Source organism: Coregonus lavaretus (assembly GCF_964263955.1).
Source record: "Coregonus lavaretus genome assembly, contig: HAP1_SCAFFOLD_244, whole genome shotgun sequence".
NCBI classification, from domain to species: Eukaryota; Metazoa; Chordata; class Actinopteri; order Salmoniformes; family Salmonidae; genus Coregonus; species Coregonus lavaretus.
In genome coordinates this window covers 383,397-388,648 of record NW_028162610.1, presented here as the reverse complement: position 1 = coordinate 388,648, position 5,252 = coordinate 383,397, and positions in this window count along the sequence as shown.

Genomic DNA, 5,252 nt, shown 5'->3' with positions numbered 1-5,252 from the left:
TCAATCATATGACCTACTGAAGAGATAAGTCTTCAGTAAAGACTTAAAGGTTGAGACCGAGTCTGCGTCTCTCACATGGGTAGGCAGACTGTTCCATAAAAATGGAGATCTATAGGAGAAAGCCCTGCCTCCCGCTGTTTGCTTAGAAATTCTAGGGACAATTAGGAGGCCTGCGTCTTGTGACCGTAGCGTACGTATTGGTATGTACGGCAGGACCAACTCGGAAAGATAGGTAGGAGCAAGCCCATGTAACGCTTTATAGGTTAACAGTAAAACCTTGAAATCAGCCCTTGCCTTAACAGGAAGCCAGTGTAGGGAAGCTAGCACTGGAGTAATATGATCAAATTTCTTGGTTCTAGTCAGGATTCTAGCAGCCGTATTTAGCACTAACTGAAGTTTATTTAGTGCTTTATCCGGGTAGCCGGAAAATAGAGCATTGCAGTAGTCTAACCTAGAAGTAACAAATGCATGGATTAATTTTTCTGCATCATTTTTGGACAGAAAATTTCTGATTTTTGCAATGTTACGTAGATGGAAAAAAGCTGTCCTTGAAACAGTCTTGATATGTTCGTCAAAAGAGAGATCAGGGTCAAGAGTAACGCCGAGGTCCTTCACAGTTTTATTTGAGACGACTTTACAACCATCAAGATGAATTGTCAGATTTAACAGAAGATCTCTTTGTTTCTTGGGACCTAGAACAAGCATCTCTGTTTTGTCCGAGTTTAAAAGTAAAAAGTTTTCAGCCATCCACTTCCTTATGTCTGAAACACAGGCTTCTAGCGAGGGCAATTTTGGGGCTTCACCATGTTTCATTGAAATGTACAGCTGTGTGTCATCCGCATAGCAGTGAAAGTTAACATTATGTTTTCGAATAACATCCCCAAGAGGTAAAATATATAGTGAAAACAATAGTGGTCCTAAAACGGAACCTTGAGGAACACCTAAATGTACAGTTGATTTGTCGGAGGACAGACCATTCACAGAGACAAACTGATATCTTTCCGACAGGTAGGATCTAAACCAGGCCAGAACTTGTCCGTGTAGACCAATTTGGGTTTCCAGTCTCTCCAAAAGAATGTGGTGATCGATGGTGTCAAAGGCAGCACTAAGGTCTAGTAGCACGAGGACAGATGCAGAGCCTCGGTCTGACGCCATTAAAAGGTCATTTACCACCTTCACAAGTGCAGTCTCAGTGCTATGATGGGGTCTAAAACCAGACTGAAGCATTTCGTATACATTGTTTGTCTTCAGAAAGGCAGTGAGTTGCTGCGCAACAGCTTTTTCTAAAATTTTTGAGAGGAATGGAAGATTCGATATAGGCCGATAGTTTTTTATATTTTCCGGGTCAAGGTTTGGCTTTTTCAAGAGAGGCTTTATCACTGCCACTTTTAGTGAGTTTGGTACACATCCGGTGGATAGAGAGCTGTTTATTATGTTCAACATAGGAGGGCCAAGCACAGGAAACAGCTCCTTCAGCAGTTTAGTAGGAATAGGATCCAGTATGCAGCTTGAAGGTTTAGAGGCCATGATTATTTTCATCATTGTGTCAAGAGATATAGTACTAAAACACTTAAGTGTCTCTCCCGATCCCAGGCCCTCGCAGAGCTGTGCAGATCCAGGACAGCTAAGCCCTGGAGGAATACGCAGATTCAAAGAGGAGTCCGTAATTTGCTTTCTAATGGTCATGATCTTTTCCTCAAAGAAGTTCATGAATTTATCACTGCTGAAGTGAAAGCCATCCTCTCTTGGGGAATGCTGCTTTTTAGTTAGCTTTGCAACAGTATCAAAAAGAAATTTTGGATTGTTCTTATTTTCCTCGATTAAGTTGGAAAAGTAGGATGATCGAGCAGCAGTGAGGGCTCTTCGGTACTGCACGGTACTGTCTTTCCAAGCTAGTCGGAAGACTTCCAGTTTGGTGTGGCGCCATTTCCGTTCCAATTTCCTGGAAGCTTGCTTCAAAGCTCGGGTATTTTCTGTATACCAGGGAGCTAGTTTCTTATGACAAATGTTTTTCGTTTTTAGGGGTGCAACTGCATCTAGGGTATTGCGCAAGGTTAAATTGAGTTCCTCAGTTAAGTGGTTAACTGATTTTTGTCCTCTGACGTCCTTGGGTAGGCAGAAGGAGTCTGGAAGGGCATCAATGAATTTTTGTGTTGTTTGAGAATTTATAGCACGACTTTTGATGCTCCTTGGTTGGGGTCTGAGCAGATTATTTGTTGCGATTGCAAATGTAATAAAATGGTGGTCCGATAGTCCAGGATTTTGTGGAAAAACATTAAGATCTACAACATTTATTCCATGGGACAAAACTAGGTCCAGAGTATGACTGTGGCAGTGAGTAGGTCCAGAGACATGTTGGACAAAACCCACTGAGTCGATAATGGCTCCGAAAGACTTTTGGAGTGGGTCTGTGGACTTCTCCATGTGAATATTAAAATCACCAAAAATTAGAATATGATCTGCTATGACTACAAGGTCTGATAGGAATTCAGGAAACTCAGAGAGGAACGCTGTCTCACTGTAACTAAATCAACTAAACCAACACTGACCTACCAAGGCTGGTACAGTCTCACTGTAACTAAACCAACTAAACCAACTCTGACCTACCAAGGCTGGTACAGTCTCACTGTAACTAAACCAACTAAACCAACACTGACCTACCAAGGCTGGTACAGTCTCACTGTAACTAAACCAACTAAACCAACTCTGACCTACCAAGGCTGGTACAGTCTCACTGTAGCTAAACCAGCTAAACCAACACTGACCTACCAAGGCTGGTACAGTCTCACTGTAACTAAACCAACTAAACCAACTCTGACCTACCAAGGCTGGTACAGTCTCACTGTAACTAAACCAACTAAACCAACTCTGACCTACCAAGGCTGGTACAGTCTCACTGTAAGTAAACCAACTAAACCAACTCTGACCTACCAAGGCTGGTACAGTCTCACTGTAACTAAACCAACTAAACCAACTCTGACCTACCAAGGCTGGTACAGTCTCACTGTAACTAAACCAACTAAACCAACACTGACCTACCAAGGCTGGTACAGTCTCACTGTAACTAAACCAACTAAACTAACTCTGACCTACCAAGGCTGGTACAGTCTCACTGTAACTAAACCAACTAAACCAACTCTGACCTACCAAGGCTGGTACAGTCTCACTGTCACTAAACCAACTAAACCAACTCTGACCTACCAAGGCTGGTACAGTCTCACTGTAACTAAACCAACTAAACCAACTCTGACCTACCAAGGCTGGTACAGTCTCACTGTAACTAAACCAACTAAACCAACACTGACCTACCAAGGCTGGTACAGTCTCACTGTAACTAAACCAACTAAACCAACTCTGACCTACCAAGGCTGGTACAGTCTCACTGTAGGTAAACCAACTCAACCAACTCTGACCTACCAAGGCTGGTACAGTCTCACTGTAGGTAAACCAACTAAACCAACACTGACCTACCAAGGCTGGTACAGTCTCACTGTAACTAAACACACTAAACCAACTCTGACCTACCAAGGCTGGTACAGTCTCACTGTAGGTAAACCAACTAAACCAACACTGACCTACCAAGGCTGGTACAGTCTCACTGTAACTAAACCAACTAAACCAACTCTGACCTACCAAGGCTGGTAAAGTCTCACTGTAACTAAACCAACTAAACCAACACTGACCTACCAAGGCTGGTACAGTCTCACTGTAACTAAACCAACTAAACCAAACACTGACCTACCAAGGCTGGTACAGTCTCACTGTAGCTAAACCAACTAAACCAACACTGACCTACCAAGGCTGGTACAGTCTCACTGTAACTAAACCAACTAAACCAACTCTGACCTACCAAGGCTGGTACAGTCTCACTGTAACTAAACCAACTAAACCAACTCTGACCTACCAAGGCTGGTACAGTCTCACTGTAACTAAACCAACTAAACCAACACTGACCTACCAAGGTTGGTACAGTCTCACTCTAGGTAAACCAACTAAACCAACTCTGACCTACCAAGGCTGGTACAGTCTCACTGTAACTAAACCAACTAAACCAACTCTGACCTACCAAGGATGGTACAGTCTCACTGTAACTAAACCAACTAAACCAACACTGACCTACCAAGGCTGGTACAGTCTCACTCTAGGTAAACCAACTAAACCAACTCTGACCTACCAAGGCTGGTACAGTCTCACTGTAACTAAACCAACTAAACCAACTCTGACCTACCAAGGGTGGTACAGTCTCACTGTAGGTAAACCAACTAAACCAACACTGACCTACCAAGGCTGGTACAATCAATCAATCAATCAATTTTATTTTATATAGCCCTTCTTACATCAGCTAATATCTCGAAGTGCTGTACAGAAACCCAGCCTAAAACCCCAAACAGCTAGTAATGCAGGTGTAGAAGCACGGTGGCTAGGAAAAACTCCCTAGAAAGGCGAAAACCTAGGAAGAAACCTAGAGAGGAACCAGGCTATGAGGGGTGGCCAGTCCTCTTCTGGCTGTGCCGGGTGGAGATTATAACAGAACCATGCCAAGATGTTCAAAAATGTTCATAAGTGACAAGCATGGTCAAATAATAATCAGGAATAAATCTCAGTTGGCTTTTCATAGCCGATCATTAAGAGTTTAAAACAGCAGGTCTGGGACAGGTAGGGGTTCCATAACCGCAGGCAGAACAGTTGAAACTGGAATAGCAGCAAGGCCAGGTGGACTGGGGACAGCAAGGAGTCACCACGGCCGGTTATCCCGACGTATGGTCCTAGGGCTCAGGTCTCTCAGTTGGCTTTTCATAGCCGATCATTAAGAGTTGAAAACAGCAGGTCTGGGACAGGTAGGGGTTTCGTAGCCGCAGGCAGAACAGTTGAAACTGGAATAGCAGCAAGGCCAGGCGGACTGGGGACAGCAAGGTGTCATCATGCCCGGTAGTCCTGACGTATGGTCCTAGGGCTCAGGTTCTCAGAGAGAAAGAGAGAACGAGAGAATTAGAGAGAGCATACTTAAATTCACACAGGACACTGGATAAGACAGGAGAAGTACTCCAGGTATAACCAACTAACCCCAGCCCCCCGACACATAAACTACTGCAGCATAAATACTGGAGGCTGAGACAGGAGCGGTCCGGAGACACTGTGGCCCCATCCGAAGAAACCCCCGGACAGGGCCAAACAGGAAGGATATAACCCCACCCACTCCGCCAAAGCACAGCCCCCGCACCACTAGAGGGATATCCCCAACCACCAACTTA